This window comes from Oryza sativa, chromosome 7 (assembly GCF_034140825.1).
Source record: "Oryza sativa Japonica Group chromosome 7, ASM3414082v1".
In the NCBI taxonomy this organism is placed as follows: Eukaryota; Viridiplantae; Streptophyta; class Magnoliopsida; order Poales; family Poaceae; genus Oryza; species Oryza sativa.
In genome coordinates, this window is record NC_089041.1 from 13,874,559 (window position 1) to 13,891,259 (window position 16,701).

At 43.9% G+C, this 16,701-nt stretch overlaps 1 long non-coding RNA gene across 1 annotated transcript; it reads right to left on the minus strand.

Annotated features, from left to right (window-relative positions):
• Positions 1 to 7,853: 7,853 nt before the first annotated feature.
• Positions 7,854 to 8,423, minus strand: LOC107281706 (uncharacterized). The gene is made up of 2 exons (XR_001547467.3): positions 8,053 to 8,423; positions 7,854 to 7,935 (listed from the first exon to the last, which is right to left on the minus strand). It is a non-coding gene; the product is annotated as an uncharacterized lncRNA (long non-coding RNA).
• Positions 8,424 to 16,701: the final 8,278 nt, after the last annotated feature.

Sequence of the window (16,701 nt, forward strand, 5' to 3'; positions counted from 1 at the left end):
CAAATAAGTCTGGCCTTGTTTGGTTGGGGAAAAATTTTGGGTTTGGTTGTCACATCGGATATACGGACACACATTTGAAGTATTAAATGTAGTCTAATAACTATAAAAATTACAGATTCCGCTAGGAAAATGAAAGATGAATTTATTAGGCCTAATTAAGAGTAGTGATATACATCCGACCGAGCCACACCACTCTCATACGACTGCACCAAATCAACCAATCACATGAGTTCATAAGCATTCACGTGGGCCCAATCAAAACAAGTTAAAATCTGTTATGTGCAGTCGTATGCAGGTCGTACAGACACAGTCGTACGTACAGTCATTCCGCCTAATTAATTTGTCATTAGCAAATATTTACTGTAGCATCACATTGTCAAATCATGACGCAATTAGGCTTAAAAGATTCGTCTTGTAATTTACATACAATCTGTGTAATTGGTTTTTTTTTCTATATTTAATACTCTATGTAGATGTCCATACATTCGATGTGACAGCGTGAAATTTTTTTTTTTTTTAAACTAAATAGGGCCTCTATTCCGAACTGCTGTTAGACAATTTTTTAGGCTGATTCTATAAACTAGAATCATCTTGAACTATTTTTTTTACGAGAAACAGTGGGAGAGGCTCCTACCGGCCAAACAGGGGATACAATGAACAATGTTTTCAAGTGATGAATAGGTGTTTTATATGATTGGAGCCAGCCAGACCGGGTGTGTTGCACAGTCAGATTGGCCGGCCCAACAGTCTGACCGGCCAACGGGGGCAGACGCAGGATAAAAAATGACTAGGGGCATGCATCTATAACTCAGAACATTTAGAAAGTCAAGTCAAACTTACCTCATTGCAACATATAAAAACTCTGAGATATTACAATATCTTTAGGGACAATTTCGTTCTTACCCCTATTTCCATATGCAATTGTGATTTTACCCCTACTTTTTATGGTTTTTGTTTTTACCCCTGTTTTTTTCAAATGAACCAGGCGTTTACCCCTAGTTCTCACGGAAGTCAGTGGAGCTGTAATTATTGTAATAAGGAAATAGAAAAGAAAATAAATAATGATTTTGCAAACTATAGATTTACCTTTGTACCCCTGGCCATTGTGTAAAATGTTGCTTCATTTCAAAAAAGAAGGGGCAAAATGAAAACCCTAAAAAAGAGGGTAAAATCACAATTGGGTATCAGAATAGGGGTAAGAACGAAATTGCCCCATACCTTTAATAGTAATATATAGATACACCTTCCAAAATCCAAATAATGTTATTGCCTGTAGAAACAACATAAGTTAACACAAGCCAATATAAATATTACTGAAAGTGTTTAGAACATACAAGCATACTTTTTACCCTTTGCACGACAGTGTTTCATCTTATGGAAACGATCGACAATCACATCTCATTGGTGGTTGAGGTACTTCAGGATTTTCTCTCGGTATTGGTCTAGATGCATTTGCACTAGAACTTCCTCCGGTGGTGTTCATAGCTGCTGGATTTCTAATAAAAAAATTGTCCATTATCTTTCCTATATAATCATGAGAAGGTTGATTAGATAGAGCACATGAGGAGGGAGACCTAGGGATCCATCCACTATAACTATTCACAGAACAAGAGGAGGAGAGGGTCAAGGAGAGCAGTGCGTAGGCAGAGAGGAGAGAGCGAGCAGCAGCTGCAGCACTGCTGAGGTGCTGATGAGGACGAGCGATCGAGGAAGGTAGGAAGCAGCGATTGCGATGAAGATGAACCGTGGCAACAGTAGATTCGCCCCTAAGAGCCATTCGAGAGTCTACTTACTAATAGTTATTACATGGTGGGGGTATAAACCCATCAGAGTAGTCGAATTCTTGCCAGGCCTAGGCATGAATTCCACTGTTGTGAAAAACATATCAACCATACTCCATACACATGTTGACCCCATAGTTGGTCCTAATGAGCCAACCAATAGTCTTTCATATAGTAGGATAATGTACTAGGCTAAGTCCAATTACTCGGTCATGTGGATGTACGCAAACTATGCCATTTTGCATGGTATAAGAGGGTAATTAAAATCCAATTAAACCACCAAAGCTATCACAATTATCTAATCTTTCCATATCCATAACTTCAATATTCAACATTTATAACCCTCAACTCAGAAATGCCCATTTCAACAAGATTCCTAAACTTGTAAAGACATTTGGAAAGTAAAGCACATAAAATGATGTTCGATGTATCTTTCTATGATCTCATGTGATAGTGCTTGAAAACATTAAATATTATTCTAGATCACTACAATGTTATTATGAAGTATAAAATCTACACATGAGAGGCTAAAAGAGCAAGCTATAAGGTGGTAAATAAATTACTAGAAAATCATAATATGATTAATTTATGCAAGAAAATTTTGTATTATTTTATGTGTTCAAAATTAGCATGACCCATTAAGCCTAGTATTGCATGGGTGCCAGAACCCAAACACCAACATATCGTCTTCCTCCTCCGATTGCGTAGAATATTTGCTAGCGCTGTTGAAGAGAGGTACCTGGGATCATCGGACGAAGCTAGGGTTGAAGCCCCAACAAGCCCCAATGGTAGATTCGCCCCTAAGAGCTGTTCGAGAGTCTACATACTAATAGTTACTATATGGTGGGGTATAAACCCATCAGAGTAGTCGAATTCTTGCCAGGCCTAGGCAAGTTTAGCTTTATCGTCATACTTTCATGAGTCCCACTGTTGTGAAAAACATATCAACCATACTTCATACATATGTTCACCCCAAAATTGCTCCTAATGAGCTAACCAATAGTCTTTCATGTAGTGGGATAATGTACTACGCTAAGTCCAATACTCGGTCATGTGGATGGACACAAACTATGCCATTTTGCATGGTATAAGAGGGTAATTTATAATCCGGTTAAACCACCAAAGCTATCACAATTATCTAATCTTTACATATCCATAACTTCAATATTTATAACCCTCAACTCAGAAATGCCCATTTCAACAAGATTCCTAAACTTGTAAAGATATTTGGAAAGTAAAGCACATAAAATGATGTTCGATGTATCTTTCTATGATCTGACGTGATAGTGCTTGAAAACATTAAATATTATTCTAGATCACTACAATGTTATTATGAAGTATAAAATCTACACATGAGAGGCTAAAAGAGCAAGCTATAAGGTGGTAAATAAATTACTAGAAAATCGTAATATGATTAATTTATGCAAGAAAATTTTGTATTATTTTATGTGTTCAAAATTTTAGCTGTGTCTTGCATTGCGCCTTAAAATTTTTAGTGTCTTCAGCATAGTTGGCTAGGTCCACGTCAAGTCATTAGTTCCTATAATTTCAACGGGATCTTCTGTATTGTCTAATGTACGTATATGAAAAAGAACAAAAATAAAGCCTATATATAAGGGAAAATACTACAAATAAATAGTAAACTAAAGGAATAAATAAAATTGGGGCAAAAAAGAGGGAAAAAGAAAATAGGTCAAAGGATATTTAAATTTTCGAATGAGAAAGGTATTGGTTTATAAATTTTGGTATTTGGATAAATTTTAGAAAATAAATAAAATTATGTGGGGTTCACCGGTAAGGTTTATTTTCTAGCCAATTGGGTAGCATAATGGCTAGATATTGGCTCTTCTAGTGGATGCTACAGTCGAGCAACACAAAGAGTAGGGAGCTAGGAGGTTGCTGCAAGATGGCGGGACGGAAAGGTGTTACTCTATAGCCGTGAGTGGCAGCTGAGCGGCTAGGATCGCATAGAGAACAAAATGCTAGTGTGCAGCGTGCTATGAAGGTCTAGGGGAAGAGCGAAGCTTCGACCATTATATGCGTTAAGGTGTGAAGTGCGAGAAGCAACACTTCGGCCTTAGGAGCGTTATGCCTGCCTCTGTCGTCCTCAGTTCAACGTCGAGGCATTAACCGTGAACGTCCCCATGGAGGATCTAAAGTTCCCATCGAGGCTGTATAGTGGCAAAGGGGTAGAGGAAGATATAGATAAATTTAAATTGAAAATTAAATTTAAAAGGTATTGAAATAATTTTAAAATTAGAATGTATTTAAGTAAATAAAGGAATTCAAATAATTTTTTTAAAATAGAAAATTTGGTAACAAAGTAAAGAGTTTGAATTTAGGCAAATTTAGGTCCAACATTCATTGATATTGGATCTACGGTTTGAGATATATGGGTTCTTGAAGTTTGAATTTGAAATAAATAAAATAAGAGAGATTTTAATGTGGAAGTAGGTGTCACGCCCAGAAATTCACGAACCAGAATTTCTAAGCTGAATGTGCTTTAAATCCCTGTCCAGGACCAGCCAGGGTACACAAACGATAATTGTTGACAGACAGATCCACGTCTTACAAAAATATAAAAGATTACAAATGCAGCGGAAAAGATAAAACGAACTAAAGTCGGAAGCTTGACTTCAGCAGCGGGGCGACTCCATTCCACAGGCAATCCTTGACGGCAGCGACAAAACCAACTTCAACAAGACAGCTCCAACTAGAAAGATCTTCAGCTCTGGTGTGGGCGAAAAGAGAGCAAAACTGAGTACTACCCACTGTACTCAGCAAGTCATACCGGAAGAGGAGGTATGATGCAGGATATAACCAAAGGAGGCTACGGGGTTCATTTGCATAAAGCAGGCATTTAAAACCAGTAGTTGAAAACAGTAAAAACAGTTGTAGTAATTAAGCAATATTAACCAATCACTGTTCAACGCTACACCACGTTGCAACAGGCCCAACCAACCACCTGAACTACACCAGTTCATTAAGCTAAACTAGGGGTGAGACTAATCACGGTGAATTTGGTTGATCACCCATAACCACGGGCACGGCTATTCGAATAGTTTTACTCTGGTCAGAGGTGTACAACTGTACCCACAAGACACGATTCCACACATGTCGCCATGCCCCGAAGTATCACCATGATACTGCAAAGGGGGAAATCGTGACAAGACGCTCCACATAACCCTCCCCTAACCATCCACACCACGCTAAAGTTTCACCCCCCACCCCTCAAAAGGCAGTGGGCATTCCTCTCTTGCGCCGCGGTGAATCCGGCAGCTGGACAATCGGACACCCCGGCCGACCCAACTCCATCACGCCCACCCTCGCCACCTGTGCCTAGGAAAGGGTCGAGCTATACTTCAGATCAAGCAGTTACCCACTCCCGCTTGTGGTAAGTACGGTAAGTCTCCCAGGGTTTCCCGAAACCGGTCCTTAACTGCCATGGGTGCGACCAGCAAAACCATGCACCCACAGCCCGGTATTCAGAATATTTTAATTAACTGACACCCTTGCGGTGGCACCAGTCCAAAGCTATGCTAATAATCAGAGTCTATGTAATAATGTGGTCCCCATTTGTGTACTAGTTGAACTAAGCATGGCTAAGCATTTCCTAAGCCAACATCTAGTCATTTTGATACCCAAGTTATCAATGGCATAAGGTAACCAATATGTGGCTGAGGAATAGGACCCATCCCACATTACATTGTAAAAGAATGCAACATTTAATAGAAATGCGGGATATTTGTAAATTGGGTACAATATGATCAATTGTAATACATGACTTGCCTTGCTCTCGCACTGATGAGACCACAGCAACGTCTTCGAGAAAACGCGGATCGACGAAACGGCCGAAATCTACGCGACAAACAAAGCACACAAGTAAAACATGCTATAAGACTACTGAAACAAGAAACAAAACCATTTTTAATGGATTCTTTGCATTTTTATGAATTTACTGAGACTTGAATGGACTTAAACGGAGCTCGGATGAATTACTTATGAATTTTAGAAGATAAACTGTGTTTTTACTAATAAAGAAAAGTCCTTAATCAATTTATTGCGCAATAATACCCAGGGCTGACGTCATCCAAGGGGGGGAGGCCAGCTGCGCCGACAGGTGGGCCCCGCTTGTCAGCGCACAAGGGGAGGGAGAGGGGGCTCGGGCAAGTGGGCCCCACTGGCAGCGGCACAAGGTGGCCGGTCTACCGTGGACTGGGACCACACGGGTGGTCCACCGCCGGTCCACGGGACCGACGGTCCGGATCAGCCTCACAGGCGATCGGACGGCGCGGGGGAGGCGGCTAGGCACGGCTCGGCTAGGCTTCAAAGCCGACCGGCAGCCATGGCGGCCGGTGGCGACACGTGCGGTCACCGGCGGTGACCGGCGGCGGCGCGCGAGCGCCGGCAACAGCAAGCGACGGCGCGGGAGGCGGCGGCGGACGGCGCACAGGCCGGCGGCGGCAGACGAAAGCGATGGCGAGCGCAGGGAGCGGCAGCGCGTGCGGGACAGAGGGAAGGAGGGAGGAGAGGAGCTCCTCACCATGAGCACGGCAGCCGGTGCGAAGGATGAAGACGGCGGCGATGACCGGCGATGCGGAGGCACGGACGGGCGGCGGCGACACCCTAGGAGAAGATGGAGAGGCGTTAGGAGAGGAGACGACGACCACGGCGGCTTGAATTGCCGGCCGGAGATGGAGGGGAGGGAAAAACTCGCCGGCTCGCGAGGGGAGAGGCGCTCCGGTGGGATTCCGGCGACGCAAGGCGGCGGCCAGGAAAGCTCTTGCGGCGGCGAAGCTAACGGCGGCGGCGGTTTGGCGCGGCGGCGACTCTAGCGGCGGCGGCACGCGGCCGAAGGCGGCGACAACCGGCGGAGCTCGGGTGTGACGGCGCGGGCGCGGTAGGGGCCGTGGGAGAGGATGGCAAATGGGGGAAACTAGGGAGGGGACTCGGGGGAGGGTTTTTATGGGAGAGAAGGGCGGACGTGGCCGAGGAGATGGCCGAAACCGCCGGCGACATGGGGAGGAGAGAGAGGGAGAGTGAGATGGGATTCAAAATGAATCCCGCCCACTTCGTGCGTGCGCGCGGGTAGGAAGGGCGGAGGAGTGGGGCGGCGACGTGGGCGCGCGGCACGGGCGGAGTGGGGCGCGGAGAACGGCGGGAAACGGCGGCGGCGGCGTGGGCGGTTTCGACGGCAGCGGCGGTTCCCGGAGGTAGGAGACGACCGACAGGTGGGGCCCACCTGTCGGTGTCCCGAGAGAGGAAGGAGGGGTGGCTTGGGCTGGCCCACAAGGAGGAGGGGCTGCGGGAGAGGGATGGGCCGACGGCCCAACAAAGAAAAAGGAGGGAAAAGAAAAGAAAAAGAGAAAAAGGATTTTCTTGGGATTAAAAATATTGCACTTGCTCAATTTTAATTGGTTAAAATTATTTCCAAGGCTCTGAAAATTCCACTAAAAATCATGTTAATGTATTGGAGCATGGGGAACTCAAGAAAAATTCCACCACGCCGAATTCGATTATTAAATGCATTTATTAATTAGGGGTTTAGCTCTAGGTTAATTAAACAATTTCTTCGGGCAATTTATTTAACCCATTTTTAAAGCAAGGAAAAAAGAGGGAAACTTCGAGGCGTGACAGTAGGGCCCGGTTGTCAGGTGTCTCTCCTATATGTCTTTTTCTCTTCTTCCTCCTTGTGACAACAGACAGAGGGGAGAGGGAGAGGAGGGGGCGCAACTCCAGCGGTTTGACGGTTAGGAGGGTTATGCTGGGCTCTACCGCCCTCGGTTCGATGTTAACCACAAACGTCCCCATGGACTTAGAGTTCCCACTGCAACTGTATAGAGCAGGGTTTGAAATTTCGAAATCACGTTTTCTGCCGAGGGGGGCGATAGAACCGAAATTTCCGAAATTTCAGAAATTTCGGAATTATTTCGTATGAAATTTTTTGAATTCAAATTTGAAAATTTCACCCGAAAATTCCGAAAATTCCGAAATTTATGGGAAAAAAAATCTGGGACGCTCTGAGAACAATTTTGCAGTCATATAATTCATGATTTCAAAAGAAATAAGTCATCTTGGAAGCAATTAGTCTATTATAGTTGCATACACCAATAAATCCATTACAAGTTCATCACATAGCTCAGTGTGTACACCGCTGCAAGAACAGGACAAGGGCATAATGTCAAATCCAAGAGAGGCGAAGTGGAAAAATGAGACAACGAATCAGTGAGACTAAGGGATGGAGGCGAGCAAATCCAATGTACATACATACCGCTGCTTCAGTGCCTTCTCGCCGTGATGCCGTCGAAAACCCTGTCGCCGAGATGCCAAGTTGCCGGATCGAAGAGGGGAGGCACAGCGAGGACTGGAGGGGCGTCGGGGGCTCGGGGCAGGAGGGGCGTCGCAGGGCGCAGGATCGCAGCCGCTCGCAACCAGGAGGGGCGCCGGAGCCGCGGCCGCCTGCAGGATGAGCGGCGTCGCAGAGGGGCGCCGGAGCCATCGCCACCGGCTGCAGGACGAGCGGCGTCGTAGGCTTTCAGCCAGGAAAGACGCCGGAGCCACCGGAGCAGCCTGCTGGATGAGCGCCGTCGTGAACTGGAGGTAGCGGCGCAGGGGGATTTGGCGCCGAAGGACGAAAAAATCGCCTCTTGGCGGCGCGGTGGGGAAAAATGGGTTAGGGTTAGGGTTGGGGGAGGAGTGCGGGCGTTTTTGCTAATTTTTTTTAAAAAAATTTTGTCCGAAATTTTTGTCCGGCATGTACTTTTACCGAACCCCAGTGGGCAAAACCGAAATTTCAGAAATTTCGAACCGAAATTTCAAACACTGGTATGGAGGCTGTATAAGGGTAGAGGATGATATGGATAATTTAAATTGAAAAAAATAAATCTAAAAGGGTAATGAAATGATTTTAAATTTAGAATGTATTTAGATAAATAAAGGAATTCAAACAAAAATTTTAAAAATAGAAAATTTGGTATCAAAGTAAAGGGTTTGAATTAATACAAATCAAGGTCCAGGTTTCATTTGAATTGAATCTACGGTTTGAGATATATGGGCTCCTGAAGCTTGAATTTGAAATAAATAAAATAAAGAGGCGGCCTGGCATAACCGGATCCGTTGCTTCGGCGACCTGGCGCTCCCAGCGGTGGTGGCAAGGGCGGCGCCGGAAATGGAATGGCGGCTGGCGGTGGATGGCTCTCCGGGGTGAGGGCGACGGCCGGCTGCAGTGAGAGGATTTGGGGAGACAGAGAGGAGGAGTTTGAGATTTGATGGGGGACAGAATGGTTGCCTCGCCGGCTTTTATGGGCAACGGAGGCGGTGGAGGGAAGCAAGTCGACGACGGAACATCGTGGCGTCGGATAGGGATGCGAAGAGGCGTCGCCGGATTGGCCGGCGATGGCGGTTCGAAGGGCGGCGGCGACCGACGCGTGGCTAGGGAGGTAACGCGGCGTCGTGTGGCGGAGGCGAAAAGCTGCGGACGGCGGCAGCGGGAATGGCGTTGGCGGCGTCGGCCACGGGGGCTTCATCGTGACGCAAAACCAAGTCCGATTCCGATTTCGTCTGCCCTGACTACACACTTGCATAGTGCGCGCGACGCACGCACGGATTCGGACTCGGAGAGATTTGCCGATCGTCTGGCCTCTGTACGTATCGGACTCCAACCCGTCCCTCGATAAATAGACAGCCACTGTGACTCCCTACGACCACCCAGAACCAGTCCTCTTAAGCAGCCACACCAACAACAACGCCGTACGTCGTCCCCGCAAGTTCAAGACAAAGTCGTCGTCGATCGTCGCTTCAACGACCATGGGTCAAGCCAATTTCGCACTACAGGTGATCAGCGGCAACCCGGGCGCCCTGAGGGACATGCTGCGGTCGGCCAGCGGAAGCTGCCCGCCGGCGAACTACCGCAACTCCGTCGTGCTCGAGGACGGCGACGCCGTGCTGCAGTCGCGTCTCGCGGAGCTCGGCTCGTCGACGCCGACGTGCGTCTACTTCGGGCAGGCCCCCAGGGGCCAGCAGACCAGCCTCCTGCTTGGCCGCCTGGGCCTCGCCAGGGGCTCCATCGCCGCACGGCACATCACGGAGGCCTTCACCGACGGCGAGCTCGACCGCGTGATCGGCGACGGCGGCGACGGGCCGCACGGGATGGAGGTGCCGGTGTTCGACGCCGAGGGGCGGCGGTACGGCCTCACGTGCGGCTACTCCGACTACGCCATGTGCTACCGTCTCTTCGGCGCCGCCGGGGAGTTTGGCCGATTCAGGGCGAACAACAGAGAGGTGCGCGACGTCGCCGTCGGCAAGGACAAGCTGATGAAGGTTTTCACCTTCCGCTCGCCGGAGCTGCGGCCGGTAGAAGTAGACCTCGACGACGGCCACCCCGACGGCGCTCTCGGCATGATCGTTCTGTTCTACGACCTCGACGCCAAGGAGGCCGTCAAGAACGAGTTACTGGCCGTGAACCAGATAATGAAGCATTCTCCGAAATTAGCTCAAATGATGTTAGACTAGAGTCAAATTATGGGGCTATGTATCTTTTGATTTTTTTTTCTTCTTTTTGTCTTTCTGGGGAATCCGTCTTCTCTGTAATGATGATGATCAACTGTGTGAAAGTAATTTTGGCTTAATTTATTTGTTACCTCGTTTTGCCCTTCTGGGGGATTTCTCTCTAACGAGGATGATCACTGTGTAAGTATTTCTGTTAGCTTAATTAGTTGCCAACTGGCTATTGTTGTTCATATATACTCATATACAGTAAACATTAAAAAAAATTCTTCCAATGTTAATTCATGTAATTAATAATATAAATATATTATTTTGTTCCTATCCGTATTCTAACGGGACAAACCACTGTGCATTAGATGGCTACTAAATATAATTAAAGCACCAGTAATTCATGGTTTCTTCAGGCTTCAGACTTAAGTAGTGTAGGGAACAAAGCGGGATGGCAGCATCCCAGCGGACGATGTGCTAAATTGCTAAATTAACTTTTAGCTAAATTGCTAGAACCGCGCATTGGTATCTTCTCTAATTGACCGGCCTGTTTGATTTAGATTATTCAACAGATTATTGCAGCCAATTATCTAGTTGACCGATTATCTACTGGACTTTAAGGATAAATTGATTATTTTTTTTCTAAAAAGGTTAACAAATAGCTTAAAGCGAGTGGTCTTAACAACGCAGTAAAAGAAAGTTTCCTTAATTAGACTAACTATTATCTTTCGACAGATTTGTAGTTTCAAATCTTGCACAATTTTCAACTAATAGGTATACCATGTTTAAAATGAAATAACAAAAAAAAGATAAACATGTAAAAATCGTAAATCTAGAGAAAAAATAGTGTACTCCCTCCGGTTCCATATTAATTGACGTTTTGGATAAGGTTGAGGTCAAACTTTTATAACTTAGACTATCAATAACTTTAAAAATATTTAGTTTAAAGGAACTAGAACATATAGATTTGTCTTTTAAAGTACTATAATAAAAGTAAACATGCATTTATTTATTATATATATTATAACAGAAAAATAAGGTCAAAGATGTATTTTGTAGACCGTATCATTATCCAAAACGTCAATTAAAATGAAACCGGAGGAAGTATAATCTAATTTTGCTTTGGTGCACCATAATTGAGGGGAATTGGTCTCTAACTAAGTATAAGTCCTATGTAACCTGCGGTTAGAATCAATTACATAGATTTACTTATACTTACTAGAAAAAAAAACAATGAAAGGAGCCCAAAAATCAATCACAAGTGAAATATGGCGCTGTGCCATTAGTTTGCTTGGCCATGATCATTTTTTTCTCCATCATCATTGATAGCCCAAGTCCAGCACCAGGAATTCATGGCTTCTTCAGACTTTCATATAGCACAATGGCAGCATATCACCAGACCATGTGCGGAGATAAACTTTTTAGCTAAATTGCTAGCTCGCTTGTTCCAGCCAAACGCAATGCACATCAAAAGATGCATGGCTAGCTCGCTCGCTTGCTCCGGCCATTTTGAGATCGGGAGGCCTCTGGAATACATGCACGTTTGGTTGCAATCTGCACTCGAGATGGAGACCGCGGTGGCGCAGTCTCACGCTCTCATAAAAATGTATCTATTTCATGATTTGAAACTAGTGCTTCATTTTGCATCTGATGACTTGGAGGGCGTCCCCTTCTCCATGGAAAACTTTCTGGTACTCCAAGTCACCGAACTGAACAAGGATATGTAGGTCGTCTTTGCCTTTTGAGAAGTTTTTTCAGTGTTTGCATTCTAAAAATACTCACCGGTGATGAGGCGCTTTGACAGGCTAGAAAACGGACGGCCACCTGCAGGCCGACGTCACCCTCAGGATGATCATCCTGTTCTCGGATCTCAAGGATATGCTGCCGCCATCATGGAGGTCACCCTGATGTGTTGACGCAGATAACGAAGCATTGGAGCATTAGTACCGGAAGCATTACAGGATCCGGGAAGACAGATGTAATGAAGCTGAAAATATTGAACATTTTCTCTTCAATGATACTTTAATTTCAGACGTGACTACACAGCTAGTGGTAGCTGATTTGTCTAACCAGCTACCACTCTATCTATGATAGACACTATCCATCTATACTTCAAATACAATTTTCTCTTAAATTACTTATTCGATCTACGATCCGATTACACCGTTGTGTTCGTAACAATTAAATATTTATAACAAAGCACCAGAAGGATGCTAGAAGATCAGACAGGCATGTGCATAGTTTAATTCACCCATATTGCTACTAGAACCGCTCCTCACTCCATTCAATTTATAAACTTCGTCGTGTCACGATTCAATTCCTTGTAATATAAGTTCTCCATCCATACCTATCTAGCAAAATGTTCTAGACCAACATAATGGTAGCATTGAACACATCAGCCAAGTGCAAACCCTGCAACAACGTACACATTGCTAGCTAACTAGCTCTCTCTCGCCAGCCATGTCGGGTTTAGGAGGCCTCTGGAATGTGCGAGTGCTTGGTTGCACTCTCCGCTGGAGCTAGAGGATTCTATCATGCGAGCATTTGCACCAAGCAGCCTTCTTTCATGGAGCTAGTCATGGCCCTGCGCTTGAACTCTAGACATAGACAGAGGGATCGATAACCGGATAAGCAGATGAGACCGATTAGCGTGCGGCAGCGTTGTTGAGCGGAATTAGGAACTAGCAGCATGCACGGAGGAAGATCGTCATACAGAACCACTGCTCTTTGGAGACATACGAAGGGACCCCTGGTTTGGAGGGACCATATAAATGGACATTATTACACAATATTTCGTACATAATGCCTATGAGATTTCTAGAATTTAAAGGCGGAATTTACTTTCAACTGAGCCTAACCCTAACCCTAACCACACCTCGCAATGTTCTTATGTTTCAAAATATATATAAACTACACATGAATAAACATGGTAGTTCAACTTCACACATTTAAACTACTGCAAAATGTCTAAAAAATAAATTTCATAGTTCTAACCCTATCCATTTCCCACCCATGCCAAAATACGGAAAAAAAATTAATGTAAAATCACCTTGAATCATCCCTACAAACATTAAGATGGAACTACCATATTACATCCCGACCCGCATTCCCTAATTCACAATGCATGCATCCTGAGCCAAAATTCTCAATCCAGGGTTTCAACAAAACTACTCAATATATATACATGGGCAAATAATGGGGAAATTACGGTTTTCAAAAGAGTTTACCTTGCGAATCGATCTCCAAAGCAATCCCCATGAAACCCCTTTACATTTGGCGTGGATGTGAGGAGATTTGGGGAGAGGAGATAGGGCACCAGCGTCTGGCAAACCCTAGTCAGAGAAAGGAGCCAGGAGGAACAAGAGGGAGGCTCAACCGACGCGCGGGCTAAGTGCCCAACCTGAACGCTAATGGGTTGGTGGTGAGGTTAGGAGCTAAGCGACAAGGCAGTTGGCATTGAGGATAAGCATGTTTGCAAGGGGATCAACTCAAGAGTCACATAGGTAAGGGGTCAATGCTGACAGACCTAGCACTGACCCTTCCGATCTCAGCGCCAACGTTTTTGGTGGAGCTCACGATCTATTCTTTTTTGAAGTTTTTTACATAGTCTAGTTTCGAAAAGGGTCGATTTGTCAAATTTTCGGCCATATATAAGTCCAAGTCCAAACCCAACAACAACGCAATATGCATCAAAAGATACATGGCTAGCTCACTCACTTGCTCCAGCCATTTTGGGATCGAGAAGCCTCTAGAATACACCACGCTTGGTTGCAACTTGGACAGGAGTTGGAGACAGTTGCCGCGCAATCTCGAGGAGAGTACAACTATTTCATGAAATTAGTGCTTTGTTTTGTATCTGATGACTTCAAGGGCATCCGCTTCTCCTTGGAAAACTACCTGGTGCCCCAAGTCACTGAGCTGAACAAGGATATACGCATTTGCACGAAGCTCTTTGCCTATTCCTCACCGCTGGTGATGTGCTTTGACCGACGCCCGGCCTCCTTCGGATGATCATGGACCTCTTGAGGTTATGCTGCTGCCACCTCGGAGGAGTTGTTGGGTACACCTGATGTTTAAGTAGATAACTAGTAAAGCATTAGAGCATTAGCACCGAAAACACTACAGTTTAGAGTAATTGTTTCAATTAGATAATTTTTGTGGTGGTCATATAAAACTAAAACTAATTAAATTCGCATATAAATGGCATCTATGGAAGGACTTGTTTTTCAATAAAAATCTTTAATCATGAATGCAGTACCCACTCTATGGAGTTCCACATATTTATGATCCTGTCTCAACTCTCAACATATGAAGCTGAAAATATTGAACATTTTATTTGAAGGACCACACATTTACTGCAGATAATAGAGCTTGATTTTTTTTCTGAAAAGACGAGAAGCCTTCTGCATTGATAAAGGAGGATTGTTGAAACCAACTGTACACAGAGATTGATTTGCTTTGAAGCTCTCTACAAGTATCTTACTTCGAAATGTACCTGAAGTGTACATATACTTGAATACCTGTCCTAGCGCTGAACCATGAGACAATATCTATCCTTTTTTTTTTTGTTAGTTTTTCAGTTTTGGGCGTTTCTTTCTAGTCTCTCCAGTGATTGTGTGGAAAAATCTAATATGTTGTATTTTGTTGTTTTCTCATCTATTAGATTGACCCTCTCATGGGGTATATATAGGAGTACATATGGGATAGAGACTTAGAGTACAATACAAGTAAGAGTAGATTTATCTCTAGGATTCTATCTCTAGTACTCTATCTTATCTCTAGGATTCTATCTCTAGGATATATTTTATCTCTATAATTTATATTTGACTCTTATCTCTAACTAAGATATTATACTTCTAACAGATTGATGATCAATTATAAAAGTAATACACTATTATCTTATTCGATGATTCGAACCCCATCAAAAGAAAAGTGTATATTAGCTTAATTCGTATCTTGTATGTGGCAACATGGTTTTCATTTTAAGAATATATTTCATCTATGACATCAGTGTATCTTTTGGCTTAGTAATATATCTAGACTAAATAATGAATGTATTAAAGAGGAAATTAAAGTATTTATATATAGATCGATCATGGTCGAGTTGTGCTTGTGAGAAATTGATCAGCACCACAACTCAATCGATCACATATACAAATAACTCTGTTCATGCATGGTCTAAACTCTAAAGTTGTTCTTTACACGTGTAATTAAATAGCACCATTAATTGGACAAGTAACTATAAGGATAGATGACCACTAGATATAATTAGGACACCAATTAATAACTCATGCAGGTTGTTCAAACACCAGAAAGATGGTAGAAGATCAGACAGGCATGTGCACAGCTTAATTGAGCTAGATTGCTTAATTCTCACTCCATTCAATTGACACCTTCGTAGTCCTTCCTACCTAGCTAGGTTAAATTGCCATCCCACGATCAATTTCTTCTTAGTTATCCATCTATCGGCATGTCTAGAAAAGTATTCCAGGGCACCACTGATCAGCCAGGTGCAAACCCAACAATGTACGCTATGCATCAAGATCAAAATGCGTTGCTAGCTATCTTGTTGTGTCCGGCCATTTTGGGGTTGGGAAGCCTCTGGAATGTGCAAGTGCTTGGTTGCACTCTGCGCTGGAGGGGAAAACACTTACCTAGCACAGTTGCGACAAACCTCATCACTTCATGGAACCTGTGCTTCGTCCTATGCTCGATCATGGAGTTTGGGGGCTTCAATTTCACAGCATGGATAACAACCTAGTGCTCAAAGTCACTGAACCGGGCAAACTGATGTCCATGAAGCCTGATCATCCAATTTTCGTCCATCAGGACGAAGCTGCACTCAAAACCTTGGAGGAGCTGCATGCTGGATTTGAAGCAAATGCAGTATAGCTTGGGGCTGTTTGCAACAAATAAGTCTATTCCGAATTGCAGTTAGACATTTTTTTAGGCTGATTCTATAAACTAGATACATCTTGAACTATTCTTTTTACGAGAAACAGCGGGAGAGGCTTCTACTCGCTATATTAATGAAATTTCACATATAAATGGCGCTTGTGTAAGAAGGACAAGTTTCTGAAATATTAAGAGATTTATGGATATGCACCTTTCAATCAAACCTTAATTTAGTAATCTCTCAAATTGCTAATAATGGGACCTTTTACATTTTGATATAGTTAGCTAACCGTAGTTCAGTTGACATATTACATACATTTTTTAATTTGAAGGAATATGATAGTTATGAATGTGAAATCAAAATGTGTTTTGATTATTATTTTATGATTAACAATTGGCATGTGAGATTATTGGTTTTGATATTTAGAGATTATTGGAGAAGTGGTTTTGGTGCCAGTCAAAGTGGGGTTTGTGTACCGGCCAAACAGGGCTTACAATGAACAGTGTTTTCAAGTGATGAACATGTGTTTTG